This window comes from Miniopterus schreibersii (assembly GCF_964146895.1).
Source record: "Miniopterus schreibersii genome assembly, chromosome: 5".
NCBI classification, from domain to species: domain Eukaryota; kingdom Metazoa; phylum Chordata; class Mammalia; order Chiroptera; family Miniopteridae; genus Miniopterus; species Miniopterus schreibersii.
The window spans coordinates 59,215,619-59,238,524 of record NC_138106.1 but is presented as its reverse complement, the minus strand read 5'-3'; the positions used below and the strand labels follow the sequence as shown (position 1 = coordinate 59,238,524).

The following is a 22,906-nucleotide window of genomic DNA, read 5'->3' as shown; positions in this document are numbered from 1 at the left end:
CTTCTAGCTTGCATATATATATTCATCTTAAATGCAGTATTAACTAAGAAATAGAAAGGATACCATTCAAAACCAGGAATAATTTAGGAAACAAATCCTAGAAAATGTTTTGTGGCAAAAGGATGCCAGGGTCCAATAAATTTAAGAGACATGCTGTATCATTCAGCTTAGGCAAAGTTATGTTTCATTATCCAAAGAGTTCCCAACTCGTAGTGGTTCATAGCAGTAAACATTTCTCAACATGTTTATGTTCCTGCTGAGTCTATTGCTACTCTGCTCCATGTCCTCTTTGTTTCTGGACCAAAGCCAAAGGAGCAACTTCTCTGGAATGTACTAGTATTGTGGCAGAAGGAGCAAGGGATGGTGGTGAAATGGTGGCTTTTAAAACTGCTGCTTGAAAGTGGCACTACCCCTTATGTTTCCTTGGCCAAAGCATGTCACATGGCTAACCTTTATGTCACGATGTAGGAGTTGCCTTTTAAGAGGGTTGTGTTAGGGAAGGGCTGATAGAGAGGCACAGTGCATATTTTTACTGTAATATCTAATAATATAAATAATTCCATTTTTAGCTCTTCCAGGAAGACAGAGTGTACACAGTATATTTAGCTTTTAAGAAGTTCCGTAGTCAATGTATCTGTTTAACATGTAAAATTATTTGACCATGATGCCTTTTGTTGTAAGATGGAACACAGTGAGCTATGATATGCTTATCTGTGGCAAGTTTTCAGGAATGAGTCATTAATCTTGATGTTTCGAAAATTAGGACTTTTCCACCATGCAGTGAGGGTTTCTAGCATACATAATAGATTTATATTATTGCTTTTATAGGTAGTTTTAAAATGAATGAAAATTTCTATAGACTGGACCCTCTGTAGTTTGTATCCAGAATTAGATAAGGGAAATACTAATACTTATAATAATCTCTTACCTATTTTGCTTAATAGGTTATAGAACTTTGACAGATGTTGTCAAATTTGGTATAGGAAGAGAATGAGAAAACGGGTGTTTTGCTTTTTCCTGTAGAATATCATAATTTTACCAGATAATAGTACCCAAATACCTCCACTTAAGATCAACTTCAAGAATCATTCTAGAGAGAAAGAAAGCAGACACTGTAGGGATGTTAACAATTGTATACCAGGAGTCTTCTTAGGTACTCTACCTGAGGTCATATTCACTGTACATTGCTTTATTGTCTTCTGAGTCTTCTAGAAGATTAGTAGGCACGTACAACTCCTCAGCCAATATTGATTTGATTAGTTCCATGGGTATTATAAAACATTGCTACCAGACCTGTGTGGATAAGATGATGTAAAAATCTAGGAATATATAAACAGTGCATTGTTAGATAGTTTATAGTTCCTTATGATTAGAAGAAAGGAACATTCTTAGACATCTGTGGATTCAGAGAAGCTTAGGCATAAATCCTAGTTCTGGCATTTTTTGATTGAAGGAATTTGGGCAATCATTTAACCTCTCTGAAATTTTGTGTTCTCCTCTTAATATGAGATAATGATCTCTACCTCATGCCATTGTGGTCATTAAATGAGGTAATTATGTCCAGGGCCTGATACAGTGCCTGGCACATGGGAAGCACTCTAGAAAGAGTTCTTAAAAAAAATATGATCAAAATCAGGAATCTTGAATGCACTATAAAACATATTTAAAACACCTGACAGTATGTGTAGGTCTAAAGTGTGTTTTTGTATTTATATATAAACACACAATACACACACGCCTACCTCCAAGAGTTTTAAAAATTTGTCCAGAATGCATAAGAACCTCTGTGTTCTCCTACAGTTCTGGAAATTGAAAGTGGCTTTATCGTTATCAATGAAAGGGTGAATCCTATAAAAATATTAGCCATGTATGATCTAATAATTCACTTCTTGCCACCGAGAATGTAGAAATCCTAAGCAAAGAGTGATTGCCAAATGTGGATATATGGCCTTCTCTCTGAATATTAATAAGGTCAGCATCAAAGTAATAAAATTTTTCCATATGTGCCCTGACAAGAGATTGAACCCGCAACCTTGGCATATTGGGACGGTGCTCTAACCAACTGAGCTACCCAGCCAGGGCTCAAATAAATAAAATTTTATATCATTTTGAGGCAAGGTACAAGAACAGAAGATAATGCCACTGAAATTTTCTTCATCATATAGAGCAAATGCTATTGGGTTTCAAAAGAATCAGCATTTCTATTTCAAGATTTTTTTGTTTACTGTTCTTCTGTGAGGGTTAAATTATTTATACTCCTTTGAGGACTTCTTTATAGGTATTGCCCCATCATACTCTCAGAATCAGGCACAGCATGGTGATATCTTATGTGGTGCAAAGCTTTATGCTATTTCTAAAATCACAGTTTCATTTGTTTAATTTAGAATCACACATAATATAAAAATTTGGGGGATAAATTATTCTTTAAGTTGGTCCAGTCCTTTTCTTTTATAAATGGATCATCTTTGTAACTATCAGCTACTCGTTTAACTGGTAAAACTAGCTTGAAAATATAAGCTCCTCAGTTTTAGAGATTATATAGTTAGTTTGGGCTGCCATAAAAAAAATACCACAGACTGGATGGCTTAAACAACATATATTTTTTCACAATTCTGGAGGCTGAAAGTCCATAATTAAGGTGTGGGCAAATTCTGTTTTTGGCAAGTGTCCTCACATGGCCTTTTCTGTGTGCATGAGAGACAGCATTCCCTGGTGTGTCTTTCTTTTCTTATAAGGGTACCAGTTATGTTGGATAATGGCCCCACCCTGATGACCTTACTTAATTAACCTTTACCTACTTATTGGGTCTGTCTCCAAATACAGTCACATTGGGGTTTGGGGATTCTACATATGAATTTGAGGGCAACCAATTCAGTCCTTAATAGAGGTCATTGTTTTTCTGTACCAAAGAGTTAAGTGAAAATTAAAAAACACAAAAAAAGCAACTTTCTATATTATTTAATATAAAACAAGAAAAATTGGTCAATTATAGTCATCTAAGATTCTAAAAATATCTTTGGGTTTTTGAAATGACTGAATTCATATTTATTTGACTTTGAAGTCACCGTGCATGAAAATGAGTTTCTTACAAGTGAAGAAATCAAGTCCAAAATCTTGAAAATCAGAGTGTTTTGTATAATGAAGAAATTACATCATTGTAAAAATTAATTTTCATGTGTATTCGTTGTTATCTAAGAATAGAAGTATTTGGAAATTAGGTCGAGGAATAAATCAGTTACTCTTGGGTTATGGTTCTCCCTGTTTCTGCTTCCTCGTAATCAAGTCAGTTCACATGTTTCAAGACAGTATTCTTCTATTATTCTTTTATTAATTTTTAATTTAATTTTATTTTTCCATCACCATTTATCCCCTCTAGGCTCTCTTTCACAACCACCCTCCCCACCTCCAGCAATCACCAGATAGTATTCTTTTATTTTGTGAATCATTTGTGAATTCAAATAGAGAACAGCATATACTTAATATTTTGGTAAACAGAAAGAAAAGATTGTGCATTTAAAATAATGCCAGCAGAATTGAAGGATTCCTTAATCTGTTATATCTACCTGTGTATTGTCTTTTCCTCCCTCCCTTTTTAAAAAAATTCCCTTTTCTCTGCCTCCTTGCCCTTCTTTCTTCTGATAGTGACTCTTAAGGCTGTTTGAGTTTCTCAGTAGTCTATAAATGCAGTTCATTGAATGTATAATCCTTTTCTTTCTCCTTTACAGTATATTTTTTCTTTTGGGTAAGTCAGTTGATGGATGTTTGGGATAAGTGATGGGAAAATAGTGCATTTACATATTGGATATTGCTGTAGGCACAACTGAACTTAGTTTTTTATCTTTTAACATTTTTTAAAAATGTGTGTGTGTGTTCTATCACTAGAATAATTTCAGTCTCTGGTGATGTGATGCGTGTCTGAAACAAAATACAATCAAAAGGGAATAAACCTTTGTGATTCAAGCACTTGATTGGCAAAACTTACCATCTCACCTTGTGTATTTGTAAAGGATAAGCTGTTGAGCAGTTACGTAGTTTTGTGGGTGTCAGTTTAATTGGGTGAAATATATCTTAATTTTTTCATCTACTCGATTTTGGTTTACCCCGAAAGCTATGTGCAGAATGAGTCAAACTCACAGCCCTATGTAGAATGCATATTAGCAGGGTTTTTCTTCTTAGCAGTAGGCTCAGTCTACTGGTTGTGAAATTTACTAGTTAAGGACTGTATAAGGAAATTCAGGAATCACTTCATGCTTTAATACTTCTCAAAAGGTAGTGGATGAATTAAGTATTTTTATATTGCAGTCTCATAATATTTCTCTCAGAATTTCTGTGCATTTTAGTATAAAATATGTACTGTGTTTATTGGTTATTCTGTATATACACATGTAAGTGTTGTATATATGAGTGTATGCATATAGTTTTTTCATAGAACCTCTTTGAGAAACTAAGGGACTTAAGTTTACACTAGAGAATATTTTCTTCATGGCCTTATCCCCAAAACCCAGAAACAGTGTCTGGCATATGGAAGTTGCTTAGTAAACATTTGGTGAATTAGTACTACAGGAGTTTACATTTCATTAATCCTGTATTCCACTGAACTTAGTGTGTTAATAAGCATCTCCTGGTCTACCTGGAAATAATTATTTTTTTGCAGTCTGAGTTCAGAGATAGGAATGTTCTTCAAAAATAAATGTCTCTCTGTGCCTTTAAGTTTGCAGTTAGTCCTTTAATCAATAAATGTTAGCAGGACCAAGAACTTAAAGTGAGCAGCAAAAAATGTGTGGGTACCTGTTGGCTCATTTGTACTGTGTCCTGGGTTGTTTGTGAAGACTTATAAGCCTTCTGCCAAGTGCTTCTCTAACACTCCATCAGCAGCCCTGGGAGTGAGGCACATGTGAAGGTTGTGAGATTTAAGGTAGGAAATTGGTTCAGGCTGGACTTGGATGCTGCATGGTACCGGGATTCAGTTACTGTGTACCAGAAACAGTTGACCAAAGTACACTTTTAGGTGTTTTATTCGGGTGGGGTGGGGTGGGATATTTTTAGGCTATTTCTGTATTCAAATTGATTTCTAAAGATGATACAAATGATTATTGTAGTTTGGATTTATATCGACTTTTATAACTTGCTTAGTTTGCAGTTGTTCTGCTTCCGCTGTGGTTATATCATTCTTTTGCAAAAGTGGATGAATTGTGTAATTATTTCAGTGTTCCTTAATATTTACTATAGACCATTTATTACTAAGTGTCTCTTTATGGCAGAAATACTGCACCTCAGGTAATGTTTTAAGGTACTAAAACCATTACCATAGGCACAGGTTTCTTGAGAGAGCCAGCCAGATGGGGAGGAACTGACTTCTAACCAAAGCTTCAATAATAAAAAGCTACCATTTATGTGGTGAACCCTGACCTAAGCATTTTCAGTTATGCCACACTAATTACAATGAAGAATTACCAGATTAGAGAGACAGTGAAACCTGGGAAATGTGAGATGTATTCATGTGCAAGGTAGTATGTTCCTGTGTATCCATCCAGGCACCACCTGGATGAACATGGACTGAAACTCTGAACCATGACTTCAGTACAGTTTTTGAATATCTATGTTTTTAGCATTGTTTGAGTTACCAAGTCATCAAATAGGTGTGTTATATTATAAAAGAGACAATAGAGAAAATTTTGAAATGAGCAGCTGCTGTCAAGTCCCCTTTTTAAATACCAAACCTCTTTCCGTAGCATTCAGTCAGTCCTGCCATTTGATGAAGCGTTCAACTTATCTTTCAGTTCATTTGGTGAAGTGAACACTTAAAGGAATGATCAGGTCTTCAGGTTTAAAAGTTTAGTTGTTCCTGTTAAAATGATGGGTGTTGTCTTTCTTTATTCACTGAGAGTTTCACTTTTTAGAGAACGTAGATAAATTTTTCTAATAAGGCTGTTACATTATATCTTATTAATGGTAAAGGTGCCCCAGTTATGTCTCTTTTTTATGAGTTTTTACTTAATCATCAAAATCATAGCAATTTTTTAACCAATTATTTCTATTGTAATAAAATATTTCATACATTAGAGTTTATAATATGCTTGTGGAAAAATATTTTAGAACTTTTACTTTGTGATGCTGATAAACACACTTATTTTTGCTTCTCGATTGTCAACTACATGATGGTCACTATTGCTTCCTGGAGATTAATATGTATAGGCAGGAACTTAAAGGTTTTCTTGTAGAAGATTTAAGTGGATTACCTTGTTCTTTTGAGCTGTGGCTTTATCTCAGGAGCATGGCTATGGAATCAGATGGACTCAAGATAAGACTAAATCTAACTCAGCTGTTTACTGTGGTTGGGACATGGGAAAGTTACTTAGCTTCATTGTGCAATGGGATGAATACCAACCTTGTAAGATTGTTCTGAGAATTAAAACTGCTGGAGGGTGCAGTGCTAACGCAGCACATGCAGGGCTACTAAGAAATGTGTTTGTTTTCAAAAAGAGCAGTAGGTCATAAGTGACATTTGACTTTTTTGCTGCTGAACTGTTCCTTGAAGTTGACTTTGAAGCATGTTATTGTGTCCCTTCGTAAGCAGGGAAACATTTGGCTTCAAATTGCACATCTTGTTATATTGGAAATTGAATTAAATTCAGGATGGATTTGCTTTAAATCATTAGGACATATTTACTTTTTATATTGTTAGATATCTTAAAATATTTTCTACACCACCATAAGTAATAGAAGTTTGATATTAATTATACTTTCCCCAATTAATTTTGCAAGTTTACTAAAACCCAATCAAAGCTCAAATACATAAAAATATTAGGAGATAAGCCATCTATTATTTAGTGGATTATAGTTATTTTAGGAACATTATGGTTTCATACTATTGATATTAACAAAATTATAACCCCAAACAATAGGTAAAGTATTTAAGCATAACGGAAAATTTTTATAATTAAAGATTATCATTATTTTAACAAAACAGGGAACCTGTATTATCAATTCTTAATGAATTTCAAAGTTTGAGAGCTATTTTTATAAATTGATGACCTCAACCTGACAGCTATAAAACTTTTTAAAAAAAAGTAAACAGCTAATTCTGTTAGAACCTAATTCTGCTAGTTTATTCATAAACTAAAAAAGCCCTGTTTTCCTTTATTTGAGGTCAGTGGTTTAGCATTTCACAATTAATTGATCCAAGAGAAGAAAGTATTTTTCTACATCTGCAGAAAATGCTACCTCAGTGGAAGTATTTACTTTCTAAAAATTTTCATGCACTACAACTTGGTCTTTTGTCCCTAGTATCAGTAACTTTTATTTATCAATTTTGAACACCTCTCTATATTTAATATATCTAAACTTGTTTTGAACATGATTTAGTACCATCTATGAAAATACCTTGTTTCCTTATAAAAGCTTCTCTGTAAGTCAGCATCTGTCATGTATTTGTGTAGAAATTTTGCCTTTTCCTAGTTGAATATGTGAACATTCTAACCATAACAAGCATAGATTTTATTAAGTTATATACTTTTCCCATTATTCGCATCTGTTGAAATTCTAAACCATTCTTGTCCACCTGTAAGAGTGTTTGCACTCTTTCTTCAGCTCTGTTGTATTCCGTTTTAGAACCTGAGCTTCCTTCCTGCAGTATTCTCACTGGAAAAATCTGTTGCTTAAAGATAATCTACTCTCTGTTCTTTTATTTGTTTACCTAGTAAGTATTTACTAGAACTACTCTGTGCAATGTGTTAGACACTATATCAGGCTCATGATATGAGAGAAGGCAAACTCTAATTAGGAAGAGAAAGAAGAGAGAGACAAATGTCATTAAGTGTTCTGAAGAAGATCTTAAATCCCAGGGAGGAGTATGAAGGAAGGCTACACAGAAGAGGAAATACTGAAGTCCGGGAAGGTGATTAAACCCCACTGCCATTTGGATGGGATATATGTAAAGATAAATGGGAAACTGTTGGAAAGCTGGTAGGTGTAAGAGGGCCTTGCATGTCAGAATGAGTTTACATTATTAAAAGGCACATGAACCCCATATAGGTGGGAGGGATGGGTTGGAAGGGAAAAGAGGAAAACATTGGAAAGATTGATTTGCGTGCGTTAGCTATTCTAGGTAAGAAGAAATGTGTTCTTCTAATAGGGTTTGAGAGTTGTAAATGGGGACCACTGTGAGAGACATTATGAAGGTTAAACACTGTATTTCAAGATATTTGGATTGAGGTATCAAACTTGCAAAATCAAGTTAGTCTTTTCCCAACTCTCAGGGCAAAAATTATTACTCAGTTTTAATGATTCCTTCATTGAAGATGGAGGAACACTTGACTCCCACTACTATTAGCCTGTGTGTGTCTGTGTCTGAGTATTTAAAAAAAGGGGGACATCTGTAATACTTTTAACAATAAAGATAAATTTAAAAAAATAAAAAAGAACATTAATACTGGAAGAAAAAAATACAGCTTTCATTGTTTCTCAAAGAATACAAATCCTGTCCTGTCACCCAAACCAAATTGCTAATCTATAGAACTTGGCAATCAACTGAATTTGTGTTGGGGGTGCAGAGAGGATCATAGAGGGAAGAAAGCAATGGTGGGGTGTTGAAAAGGAAGTCATTTAAGTGTAGGTATTTAGATTACATCCAGAAGTAGAGAAGCAGAAATAGAAACTGATGTGTGGGAGGGGGAGATGAAGTTTGGGATGGATTGGATTTGAAACACAGAGAGGATATCCATGTGATTATGTGTAGGGTATAGTAATAAATGTGAGATGAGTTTGGAAGAGAGTCAGGCTGAAGATAGGTATCACTTGAGAGGTAGAGCTGAATTTTTTTTTTAAAGAATAGTTTATTGGCTTTTTAGAGAGACAGAGACATCGCTGTGAAAGTGTAACATTTATCATCTGCATGCCCTGAACAGAATTGAACCGGCAACCTTTTGGTGCATGGGACGACACCCAACCAACTGAGCCACATCGGCCAGGACTAGAGATGAAATTTTGAAAATTGATGAAAGTAGAAAATTTGGCTAAGACAGAACTTTTAAAACACTTACCTATTCTTTGACAATCAGATATGTGCTGGGAAAATAATGGAGTATAGGAACGAGGAAGATGGGGAAGAGTTTTCAACAAAAATGTTGAAAAATATAGACACATCTAAATGCCTAAAAAGGGTGTTTGGGTTACACAGTCCTGGGGTCCTTTAGACAAAGCAGTTTTTATACAGTGGTCAAGGCAGAAGCCATGCAGTATAATGTTTCCAGTATTCCTCCTTTCATTGCCAAATTTTATTTTTTCTTTAGCTGAAACTGTATGTTGAGCCACTGTCTTCATGGAGTGATCTGGAATGATTTACAAATCCACTCCATGGGAGCATAAAATTCGTCTTCTTTAAGTGTAGCTTTTATATTCTTTTCATTAAATATGTTCCTGTAGACTGTTTATAAGATCAAAACTTGTCCAGGTGCTAATACCATTTTCTCAAATGCACCAAAGTAACTTTCTTTAAAATACCATCAGCAAACATAATTTCTAAATGCCTCACCTGTAGGATTTATTTATAATAGGCATTACAGAGGGATGATTAATGATTTCCCTGTCATTGCCCGCTTTTCTTTTACACTCAGTACAGTCAAGCTTTAAATAAAGCCTACTGTCTTAATAACGATCCTTTAGAAAGCTCTTTAGAGTAGTAGGGCTCCTGCATATGCAAGTTCTACAATAGAATGAGATACAATCAGATATGGGGTCACTTTTGTTTCCATGTGCCAAGAATAGTTGTAAGAATATACAAGACTCACCCCAAGTAGTGGTAATGATTATAACGACAAAACTTGAATTATTATTTTTGCATTTTATGCGCTAATATCTGTGTGTGTGTGTGCGCGCGTGCATTTTTTCCTAATCTTTACAGTGACCTTTAGATGTAAGTAGTAGTATTCCCATTTTATTCATGAAAGAACTGAGGCTCAAAACATTATAAATTATCTGAGCTTCTTGCCTAATTAAAAACAGAGCGAACATTCAATTCAGCAGTTTCTGATTTTCAGAGACCATGCTCTCAACATGGCCCATGCAATTTTATGATGTATTTGAAATTTGAGCTTGAACACCCTTGATGGCAACTGCTAACTCCAATTTGGAAGTTCAGTGCCTCATTGCTTTCGCATCTTTCCCTCCACTTAGGAAAGAATAGATCACTTTCATTTGCTTAAACATAGTGCCATTTGTCATCATTGATTATCAGATACTTTTCTGTATACTCAATAATGTTATATATATTTAAACTTCATATCAACTCTATGAAAGATTGATATATTTCCCCCTTACATTTTATTATGAAACTTTTGAACATAGCATTACATACCTATATACTCACTACGTAGATTCAGCCATTAACATTTTGAGTACTCATTTTATTACATACCTATAATCCATCCATTTTCATTTCATTTTTGATGCATTTGGAAGAAAATGATAGACATCACTAAACTTGCTTTAAATAGTTTAGCATGTATATTAATGACTAGAGTTCAATATTTATTTTTTTGGTAAAATTTACATTTAGTGTAATATACAATCTTAAATGTATATTCTCTGAGTTTTGATAAATGCTTACACCTCTGTAACCCAAATACCTATCAAGATAATAAAACATTGTGATTGGTAGGTATCTGTTTTTATTCTCCTTTGTAGATGAGGAAACTGAAACACACAGAGGTTAAGTAATCTGCCTAAGGTCACACTATTAGTGACAGAGCTGGACATCAAACTGGCAGTTTGGCTGTAGAGTTTGTGCTCCTCACCACACCACTATACTGCTTATGGATTGTCCTCACATGTTTAGGTATCCCTTTATATTCACGTGTGTACAAATGTAATGTTTATTTTATTATTTTTAATATATTTTTATTGATTTTTAGAGAGGAAGGAAGGAAGGAGGGATATAGAGGTAGAAACATTGATGAGAGAGAAACATCAATTGGCTGCCTCCTGCATGTCCCCTGCTGGAGATGGAGCCCACAACCAGGGCATGTGCCCGGTCCAGGAGTTAAACCAGTGACCTCTTGGTTCCTGGGCCGACACTCAACCACTGAGCCACACTGGCTGGGCAAATGTAATGTTTATTTTTAACACAAGTGTGTAGACACAGAAGAAATACACTTGGGATTAGTGAGAGTTATAAGTGTTGTTATATAAATGAATTGCTTACTTGCAAGAGGTATATGGCAAGAGAAACTCAGAGGGAAGGAAGTTCCCTTCATCGAAATACTAGGGTGAGTCTCTCTATAATAACTCTGTCTTAACTGGCATTCTTGATTAATGTTTCCACATACAAAGTGACAGTTTCTTAATGACAACACTGAGGCTCAGAAAAATCCTAAAGTGCCACTTGAACGATTAAGGGTAGACAGTGTTCAGTATAATTATTTTATTAAGCATATTTAGGTCTATTAATAGAGAACTATCCATCTATGTGCGGTATTATAATACCCTAATACTTCATTCTCCAAAATAATAGAATTAACCAATTTGGAATTTATAGTTAAGAAATTTATAAAGTTTTTAACAAAGACTGAATGGAGTTATTTGGCATAAAATATAAGTAAGGGTTGGAATAGATTACATTAAATTTGATTTCTGGTTTGCAATACTTAGGTGAATCTTTCCTATGAAAGGAAATTGTTTCTCTTTCTTGAATTGTGTTCATACCACAAGCCAAATCTTAAAAGTTGACCAGTAATCTCTGATCACGATTCAAATAATGAAAAATCAGCTATCATATTTATTTTTAAAAACCTTGAGTTTTGCTCAAAAAACATTTAAAAAAATAAATTAAAGCATTTTGTTAGTAGATCCTAGGCAATCACTAGAGGGCAGAGCAGAACCATACTTTAGGCTTTATTTGAAAATTACTGGTTTAAAAATTGCTGAACATGAGAAAATATATTCATGTACACTTGAATAGAAATTTCTTTGTATTCTTATTATCTTATCTTTTGTGAAATCCAATAACATGCTTACACTTATATCAAAGGGGATTTTCTGCCAAGTACATTGATTGCTTCCAAAAGGGCATGATTATTTAGATGAATATAAGTATTCCTTAAAAGAAAACATTAATGCTTATGAAGGGTGGTGCATTAAATCATTTCTACTCTATGTACTACCCTGAAATTAAATTGCAGTATAGACTTTAGGTGAGACATTATGAGAGAACAAGTTTGAGACAAGTTTACTAGTAGTTAGATCTATGAATTTATTGAAATGTGGAGCGTCTTTTGATCTTTCAGCTGAAATTTGTTGAATCAAGACTTTGAAATTACAAAGTTGTAAAAGCAATGAACTAACTCTAGCTCCTTTTTTAAATGTTAAAATTTTTGTCAAGTGGATATTCACTTAATTTCATTTCTGTTTAAAACTTTCTGTCATTGTGAGATACTTTTATTCTGATTCATTTTTTCTGATAGATTTTTAAAATAAATGAAGCCCTGAGGTAAAGTAGCCTATTGAGTAACCTGAGTAGTTCAGTGTCCCAAAAGATAGAAAATTTTATCTTGACGATGTAGTTTGAATTTTATTTTATAAAAATAGCTTGGATTTATATATGATTCATTGCTAATAGAGACAGCATAGGATATCAGAAAAAGCACTGGGTTTTGGAATCATAAGGTTTGGGGCCCCAGTTATTATATGCTTACTTGCAATCTTAGGCAAGTCAAATTACCTCTCTGAAGTAACCATTTTCTAAATTGGAGAGTTGGGAAAATACTTCCTTATTTACAGCTGGGTTGTTTTGAGTATTGTGTTTGTGCCTGTGTATATGTATCTGTGAAGATGACTTTTAATAAAGATATAAGGTCAGAAAAACCTTAGAAATAACTTAGAAATTGTTGATGATATCATAAATTTAGTAACATTTAGCACCTCTTCCATGAGTAAATATACCAAAAATGTGGTTTCCAAACCCAAACCCCAGTTCAGGTTGCTGATTTATTTCCTCCTTGTCTCTAAGTGTCTCTGGCTGCTTAATCTCTCTGTTAACCCTTGACTCTCTTGCTTCTCTCATTCTTTATTCCATTCTCTGTTTATTTCCGTGTTCCCTCTCTCTGTGTTTCTCCTGACTGTCTTTGGTCTCTCTCTGTGTTTTTCTTGTCCCAGGCACCCTCAGGAAGACCCCAAGCCTCTAGCGGTACCTGGTATCATCTCCAGCATGTTTATAGATGTGGAGGATTCACTGGGATATTGAGAAATACCAGAGGCGAACTGTTCCACTGTAGTAAGTCAATCAGCATTTATTAAGTGACTACTGTTTATAGAGCACAGTTGGTGGTGCTTTGGGAAAAAAGAAGTTAGGGTATAGCTCAGAAGAAATAAACTTGTAAACTCTTCTTAGTGGTTCTTGCCGGATGGTCATGCATACAAAAGAAAACAACAAAATTAAAAGCTAACAAATAAGAAGAGAGATGAGGAAAGAGAGGGTGGGGGTGAGTAATTTCTATGACGGCTTCCAAAGCCTGTTCACTTGCCTGAGTGAATTCCTGACTGGGAGGAGGGTAGTGAAACGGGAGTGCTAAATTTCAGCTGCCAACAGCTCACTTCCTTAACCTTCCAGTCTTAGAGAAATGCAAGTTATGAAAAGTATAGCCAAGTTGAGACTTTCCATAAACATAGTTAGTATCTGTTGCCAGTATTAGCATTTATAGAGTTTAAGGGTAAATTGTGATTGTGAAGTAATAAAGAGTTGTACTATGAAATAAAATTAATACAAACTACTCTAATATGGTCTATGGATACATTTTACTTGCTAAGATGAATTGAAATAGTAAACTGTAGTGTAACAAGTTAGTTTTATTTTTGTGTTGGAAATTTATTTTTGCAGTTGTACTTTAGACAGTCCTACCTACAGTTGCACCATGGTTTTCAGAGTTGGATATGGTTTGAACTCACCTCTGCTAGCTGTGTAAGGTCGGGCACTCTACATAACAACACAATCTCAGTTTCCTCATATGAAAATATTTATCTTAGAGTTGTGTGATTTAAAGAGATAATTTTATGCAATCCTGAGTGCATGCTAGGTACTTTTTACTTGCAGATAATTAAAAAGTACCTTTTAAAATAGTTTGTGAAACACAAGTCTTACTTCTGAGAGCTTTTTAAGGAACCCTAATAGTATTTAGAAAATGCTATGTGTATACAGGACATGTCTATAACATGTGAATAAGATACAAAGAATAGCATTAACATGAGTAAGTGAATACCTACCACTAACTTAGTAAACAGAACTGTGCCTGGCCCAGATTTCATCACTTCTCCTTAACCACTGCCCCCCAACCCTGAAGGTTGAGTTAACGACTTCCTTGTTTCCTGTATATTTTTTACATATTTCTCTATCCTCTACATTAAGTTTTGCTTTTTTGAATTTTATAAAAATAATAAATACTACATGCTTCCTCGGTAACACCCATTTTTGCTGCTCAACATCATTATTTTTTTCAAAATTTTCAAATTAATTTTAATTATGCTTGACATTCAATATTATATTAATTTCAGGTATATCACATAGTATTTCAGTACTTATATATGTGCCTTATGAAGCGATCACCACAGTAAGTCTAGTAACCATCTGTCACCATATAAAAATGTTATGATACTGTTAACTGTATTCCCTGCGGTGCACATTATATCCCCTGACTTCTTTTCTAACGGGAAGTTTGTGCTTCTTAACCCCCTTCCTCTTTACTAGCCATCCCCTATCCTCTCCTGTGACAATCGTCAGTTTGTTCTCTGTATGTATGAGTTTACTTCTGCTTCTTTTTGCTGTTCATTTGCTACGTTTTCAGATTCTACATATGAATGAAATCATACAGTATTTGTCTTTTTCTGTTCTACTTATTTCACTTAACATAATACTCTCTAGGTACACCTATGTTGTTGCAAATGGCAAGATTTCATTTATTTTTGTGACTTAGTAATAATCCATGGTATTGGGATATATATATGTGTGTGTGTATATGTGTATGTGTATATATATGTATATATACATCTGAATCTTCTTATCCATTCATTTATTGTTAGACACCTAGGTTGCTTCCATATCTTGACTATTGTAAATAATGCTGCCGTGAACATAGGGGTTCATATGATTTTCCGAATTAGTATTTTCATTTTCTTTAGATAATATCCAAAAGCGGAATTGCTGGGTTGTATGGTAGTTCTGTTTTCAATTTTTTGAGGTATCTCTCTGTTGTTTTCCATAGTAGTTTCAATAGTATACAACTCTACCAGCAGTGTACAAGGAATTCCCTTTTTTTCACATCCTCTCCAACACTCGTTATTTGTTAGCTTTTGATAATAGCCATTCTGACAGGTGTGAGGTGCTATCTCTTTGTGGTTTTGATTTGCATTTCCCTAATGATCAGTGATGTTTAGCATGTTTTCATGTGTCTGTGGGCTATCTGTATGTCTTTTTTGGTAAAATATCTATTCAGGTCCCCTGCCCATTTTTTAATTGGATTGTTTGTTGTTGTTTTTTTGATGTTGAGTTGTAGGAGTTCTTTATATATTTTGGATATTAACCCATTATTGCATATATCATTTGCAAATATCTTCTCCCATTCGTTAGATTGCTTTTTCATCTTGCCAATGATTTCCTTCACTGTGCAAAAGCTTTTTAGTTTGATGTAAGTCCCATTTGTTTATTTTTGCTTTTGTTGCCTTTGCTGAGGAGATATATTTTTAAAAATATTGCTAAGAGTGATGTCAAAGAGTTTACTGCCTGTGGTTTATTCTGTGTTTTCAGGTCTTACATTTAAGGCTTTAATTCATTTTGAGTTTATTTTTGTGAATTGTGTAAGAAAGTGGTATACTTTAATTTTTTTGCACATATCTGCCCAGTTTTCCCAGCACCACTTATTGAAGAGGAGACTGTCTTTTCCCCATTGCATATTTTGCCTCCTTTGTCATAGATTAATTGACCATACAAGAATGGGTTTATTTCTAGGCTCTCTGTTCTGTTCCATTGATCTATGTGCATGTTTTGTGCCAGTACCATACAGTTTTGATTACTGTAGCCATGTAGTATTGTTTGAAATCAGAGACCATGATACCTCCAACATTGTTCTTCTTTTTCAAGATTGCTTTGGCTATTTTCGTAGTCTTTTGTGGTTCCATATACATTTTAGGATTATTATTTCTAGTTCTGTGAAAAATGCCATTGATATTATGATAGGGATTGCATTGAATCTGGAGATTGTTTTGGGTAGTATGGGCATTTTAATACTGTTCAAAAATCTATGAGCGTGGTATGTCTTTTCATTTATTTATTTTCATTTATTGTTCAGTTTCTTTTATCAGTGTCTTACAGTTTTCAGAGTACAGGTCTTGTACCTCCTTGATTAAAATTTTTCTAGGTATTTTATTTTTATTTTTGGGTGTAATTGTAAATGGTATTATTTTCTTAATTTCTCTTTCTGATAGTTTCTTATTAGTGTATATAGAACCACAACAAATTTCTGAATATAAATTTTCTATCTTGGATCTACTAAATTCATATATTAGCTCTAATAGTTTTTGTGGAATCTTTTGATTTTCTCTATATAGTATAGTGTCATCTGCAAATAGTTACAATTTTATTTCTTCCTTTCCAATTTGTATATCTCATATTTCTTTTTCTTGTCTGATTGCTGTGGCTAGGACTTATAATACTATGTTGAATAACAGCAGTGAGAATGGACATCTTGTTTTGTTTCTGATATTAGAGGAAAAGCTTTCAACTTTTCACCATTGAGTATGTTGCTAGCTGTGTATTTATCATATACACCCTCTATTATATTGAGGGTGTTTCTTCTATACTCACTTTTTGAGAGTTTTATCATGAATGTATGTTGAATTTTTGTCAAATGACTTTTGTTCATCTATTGTGATGATCATGATTTTCATCCTTCATTTTATTTATGTGGTGTATCATGTTGATTGATTTGCAGATACTGAAACATCCTTGCACCCCTGGAATAAACTCTACTTTATAATGGGAAACTCTTTATCTCTTTTCAATTCTGAATGATGTTTGTTGGATAGAGTTCTTGGCAGTAGGTTTTTCCTTTCATCATTTTGAATGTATTGTGACATTCCCTTCTGGCCTCTAAATTTTCTGCTGAAAAATCAGCTGATGGTCTTGGGGGGTGGGTCTCTTGCATTTAACTAGCTGGTTTTCTCTTTGCTTTAAAAATTCTCTCATTATCTTTAACTTTTGGCATTTTAATTATGTGTCTTGGTGTGGATCTCTTTGGGTTCATCTTGTTTGGGACTGTTTGTGCTTTCTGGACTTGAATATGTTTCCTTCATCAGCCTATGGAATTTCTCAGCTATTATTTATTCAAATACATTTTCTGTCCCTTTCTTCTTCTGGGACCCCTGCGATTCAAATGTTGATACGCTTGATTTTGTCCTGGAGATCCCTTAAACTATACTCATTAAAAAAAAAAGTCTTGTTTCTTTTTTACTGTTCTAATTGGGTGATTTACCCTGCCTTGTGTTCCAGCTCCCTGACTTGTTTTTATGCATCATCTAATGTGCTTTTGATTTCCTCTAGTGTATTTTTCATTTCAGTTATTGTGTGCCTCAGTTCTTATTGGTTCTTTTTTTCCTCTCCCTTTGTTGAAATTCTCACAGAGTTCACCTATTCTTCCCTGGATTTCATTGGACATATAACCATTGTTTTGAAGTTTTTATCTGGTATATTGCCTGTTTCATTTAGTTCTTTTTTATGGGGTTTGGATTTTTTTCCCTGTTCTTTCATTTGGAACATATTTCTCTGTTTTCTCATTTTGACTGTCTCTCTGTTTGTTTCTATGAATTAGGTGAAACAGCAGCCTCTCCCAGTCCTGTGTAGTTTTTTTTTCCTTTCTCCCCCCAACTGCGTGTAAAGGGGCATCTTTGTCAGGCCAGCTGGAGCTGCAGGAAAACCGGGAGCATGCTGTAGTGGGGCGCCCGTGGTGGGCCAGGTGGAGCTGGAGCTGGAGCTGGAGCAGCTGCGGGCGGCGGGGAGTGTCGCGGCGCAGGCCTCACCGGGGCTGCCCGGGCCAGGTGGCCGGGAGCCGGCTCCGCCGCGCGAGCCCCGCGGTCAGGCTGCTGGAACTTCTCGGTAGGCTCACTGGAGCTGTAGTCGGAGTGGGCTTGGGGCAGAGGGTGTCCTGGAGGCCGCCGCATGGCTCCCGGGGCTCTGGGAGCTGGAACGTTCTTGGATTGTCCCAGGCGCGAGTCGCTCGAGGACACCTGGGCAGGCGGGGGTGGGGGGGGAGCCAGCCGCCACGCTGGAGCTCGGGCTGAGGAGGGTGTGGCCTGGGGGAGGTCCCAGGACCAGCCCGGGGCGGGGACTGTCGGGATTCCGAGGGCCTAGCTGCCCTTTCCCGGAGCTCTGGCTGGGGAGGGCGCGGGCGCTCCTGTGTGCACGCGGCGGACCTGGTGCGGGCCTGCGGTCTGGGTGCGGCGGCTGCCCTCGGTCCACGGCGGGCGCGAGCGACTGGATCGGGCGATCAAGGTGCGGGGCGAGCGCAACGAACGGCGCTCCTTTGTGTCTCCAACACCGGAGCGAGTTCTGCGGTTCTCCCCGCTTGGCAGCTACTCTAGGGTTTGAAAATGGGTTTCCTTGCAAATGGGTTTCCTTGCAAATGGGTTTCGTTGCAAATGGGCTTCCTTGCTATATTCTAGGTGCTTTCTAACTCGCTTTTTTCCGCCGTGCCCGGGGCGGGGGAGAGCCCGCGCATGGCCCGCAGCGGTCCCTCCTGCTGCAGTTGGGTGCTGTGGGTGGGGGGCCCCGGTAAGTGACCTTGTCTCTCCTACAGGCTTCTATGTGGTGTCCCCGGTTTGTTATGCAGAAGCTGTTCAGGCAACTGTGATTTCTTCCTGAGGGTACTTGCTTCGCCTCTAGGTTTAGATTCAAAGGGATCGGGAAGGAGGTAAGTTCTTCCTCTGCCACCATCTTGGACCTAGAGAGCCGCAGCCTCCTCTTTGGAAACATCCCTGCTCATGCTTGTAATTCATTTGTGATCACAGCTGTATTTCACGGTACGAAAATACCACGTTATTTATCTGCTTTCTCATGACGTCTTTTTAGGTTGGTTCCGCATTTTGTGTTATTAGAACTAAAGCTGCAGAGGAAAAATTCTTGAGATTCCTGCACATGCCTCTTTATGTAGGTGTTCTTTCTCTTAGGAGAAATGTTCAGGATTAGAACTGCCAGGTCAGAGGACATGCCCAATTTCAAGCTACCAGATCATGGCAAATGGATTTCCATAAAACTTACTACATTTTCTACTCCCTTTAGCCAAATTTAAGCGTTCCGCCCCTATATCTCCTATAGTTCTTTAAGATTACTAGATTTTTGTTTAAAGACTTTTGTGAGTTGTCTGTAACGCCGTCCGTCTTACCATCTTAACGATAACTTTGATGGCTGGTTTTTGTTTGTTTTAATTAGTTTTATTCTTTCCAGCAGCTGCTTTTATTTCTTTCTGTTTTCCAGTCGTCACTTGTACCTTTTCTCAAACCCATTTAAGTCCAGAGATCCGGAAATAGCTGGGTATATTTGCTAGCTAAGTTTTTTCTCCCGAGAAAACCACATTATAATGTAATGTTCTCTTACTGTCCACTGTTTTTGACTTCTAAAGACAGTTTTGGCAGGGAAATGTACATCTTTTACTGATTTCTTTTTTTCTTAATTCAAGTTGAGGAAGAGTGACTCACAGGTGATCGTTTTCGAGCCTCAGCGACTTACTCAGCCTGTGTTTTGTTCTGCATTGCGTAAGTTCCAGGAGCTTGAGTAAATGATTCAACTTGTATTTGCCACTCTTTCCCCTTTTCTGTTTTTTACCCACTTCTGTTTTTCTCAGACAATTATTCTTTTGGTATCTGATTATACTTGTACACCATTCTAATTTTCATATCACAGTTCTTCCTAACTTTATATTTTGGTGGTCCATAATTTTAGTTGATTGATCTAATATTTTTTGCCTATTGTCAAACTTGTTACCACTATCTGCCCTATTTATTTTCTGAGGTTTTTCAGGAAACTATACTAGGATCTAGCTTAGTATTTTGTACTTACTAGTCAGTAGATGTTTATTTAATGAAGAAGGAAAAATGAAAATGCAGTAAGCACTGAAATCTCAGCAATAGTAATTTCCCTGAAAGCAGTAGGTAAGAGTCATGAGTACTATAAATAGTTGCGCCATACACAGTTTGTAGACCATAGATAGGTCATTTCTTGAATTTCACTCAGGGTTTTGGAAAAATGAGAGTGGTAGGCCAGTGATCTGTAAGATTACTTTTGACTCCAACAGTTTGTATTTTATTTTAAATTGAAATGATAAGTAGTTTCTGACTGGGTATCTGGGCACCACTTAAAGGCTGAGTCTACCTTACTGGCTTTAAGCCCTTACCTTACTTGACTTTTGGTCCACAACAATCTGCCAGTTATTTTCTCCCATAACCCCAGCAAGTAGGGCATACATCAAACTTTCTTTCCTCTCTGTCGTTTAGGGTTGATTTTTTTCTAGAGAAAGAATATATTTATCTTTTCTTTGAGAAAATATAATGAATGCCTTTGGCTTCTCAATGTCTTTCACCAGGCAACCGAGGTATTTATTGTTCAGTGTAAAACCTTGAGCTTTGCCCTCTTGCTCTTCCTGTTCCTCCAGCCCCACAGCTGTGACCAGGGTAGTTCATCCCACCCTTTATTAATTGCTGTCCAAATTGACCCCGTATCTTTTCTCACCATCTTTGAGTCAGTGGGCTTTCTTTGGATTCAGTGGGTCTGTTTTCATCTGGCGCTTCAGGCAAGTTGTCCATTTCTCTCTCCTGTGGTTTTTCTGCCAGGGACTTCTCAACTCCCATGGCCTGAGTCCTTTCCCTTGCTGCCCTCATTTAGTCTTTCCCGTAAGAGGATTTCATCTGAAGAGGATCAGTGCTGCCATCACTTTCGAGGAGGAATATGACTCCTGACTCTCACATGACTGATATTTCCTAAACCTGTTTTTTTTGTTCAGAATTCATTTTATGAGTGCCTCTGAACTTGTGGATCGAAGGCAAAAGGCACCAGACGTAGGCCACGCAGAGCAAGGGACACAAACTCTATCTTAATCTTCTGTAAATTGTAAACACTGCCTAATCACTCCTGAGGGTCCTGGCCAGAGAGCTGCTTATTTGACCATGAACCAGGATTAAGTAGGTTCTTTCTGATTTTGATTGGGGGACACTAAATAACCTAATCTCATGATTTTATGGAGCTGCTTTGTGAAAATCCCATGTAAGTCTGGCAGTTTTAGGCTAAGAAAAGTATATAAGGCAAGAGAAGAACTTTATGACCCAAAAAAAAGAGGGAAAACTTTAGTGAAGGACTTATTTTTAATAACATTAACTTGATTCTAAATCAAATTGGGAATTTTAAAAGTTTTTGTAGTTTTTAAAAATGTTTATGTTAAATTACTTATTACCGAGAGGCCTGTTGTTTACCCTTACCTTCAGCCTTCATGCACGTAAAAGACCTGGATTCACTGGGCTGTTCAGCCATGAAGATCAAGAAGCCAGGCGATCTTTGATGATTCACCCTTCCTAACTGCTTACTTGTCCAAACTCTACAAAACAGTATTATGCCAAATGTTCTATTCAGAAAGAAGCAGTTAATAATATCATCCTATCTCTAGAAGAACAGATAACTTTTTGTTTCTCAGGAATGCAGGGAGAGAAATATCCTTTTATGCGTATAGGAGGAAAATGGGAGAAATTACCTGACATGAAAACTTTATTCATAGGAGATGCTCACTTTAACCAGCCTTACACTGTGTCATTGATTAATGTAAAAAGCTTGACCTGTTAAGTATTCACATTAATATTTTAAATTATCAGTGACAAAGTCTCCTTTGTAGTACTAATTCACTTAGTATTTTGTTAATTTAGACAGGCTTGAAAGTGCTTCAGAAAATCTGGAGCACTCATTTAGTATTCTTATTTTAGTTCATGTCTATTTAAAAATTTTTTTATTGTTGACAGTATTACAGATGTCTCCCCATTTTCTCTCTTTTTGCCCCCCTCCATCCACCCCCACTCCTCACCCCAGGCCTTCCCCATAAGTATTGTTTGTGTCCACGGGTTTGCATATATGCATATATGTTTTTTAATTGGATTGTTTGCCTTCCTGGTGTTGAGGTGTATGCATTCTTTGTATATTTTGGAAATTAAACCCTTATCAGATATACCATTGGCAATATGTTTTCCCATACAGTAGGTTCCCTTTTCATTTTGTTGATGGTTTCTTTTGCTGTGGAGAAGCTTTTTAGTTTGACGTAGTTCCATTTGTTAATGTTTTCCTTTGTTTCCCTTACTCTAGGTGATATATCGGTGAAATTACATCTCACAGCCTATGCTTTCTTCTAGGATCACAACTTACATTTAAGCTTTTAATTTACTTTGAGTTTATTCATCGATATGGTATAAGTTGGTCACCTGGTTTTATTTTTTTGCATGTATCTCTCCAGTTTTCCCAGTGCCATTTATTGAAGAGACTATCTTTACTCATTGTATGCTTTTACCTCCTTTGTCAAATATTAATTGTCCGTATTGGTGTGGGTCGATTTCTGGGCTCTCTATGGTCTATATGCCTATTCTAGTTAACATCTTTTGAAAGAAAACCATGTATTCCCAAATGAATAAATTATAGCAAATATTAAAAATAAACTATTGCTTAAATAAGTTGGATCATCTTTAAATATAGTAGAAAATTTATAACATATATAAATATAATATAAAGTATATAAACGTATGGCACAAAGTTTTCCTTCAGAGGGAACTAGGAAATGCATTTATTATAGATTCTGTATTGAATGGGCTTACCTTGGAAGAGGAAATTTTAAAAGCTAACTTA

At 36.1% G+C, this 22,906-nt stretch overlaps 1 protein-coding gene across 11 annotated transcripts in view; it reads left to right on the top strand.

Moving 5' to 3' along the window:
- BBX (BBX high mobility group box domain containing) overlaps nucleotides 1–22,906 on the top strand; it is a 253,040-nt gene that overhangs the window by 107,767 nt on the left and 122,367 nt on the right. For 2 of the 11 annotated variants that reach the window (XM_081138101.1, XM_081138099.1), the window contains exon 4: nucleotides 13,150–13,267. The exons of the other annotated variants lie outside the window; for them this stretch is intronic. The gene's annotated coding sequence lies outside the window, so the exon portion shown is untranslated. The remainder of the gene's footprint in view (nucleotides 1–13,149; nucleotides 13,268–22,906) is intronic. 11 annotated transcript variants of the gene reach the window in all.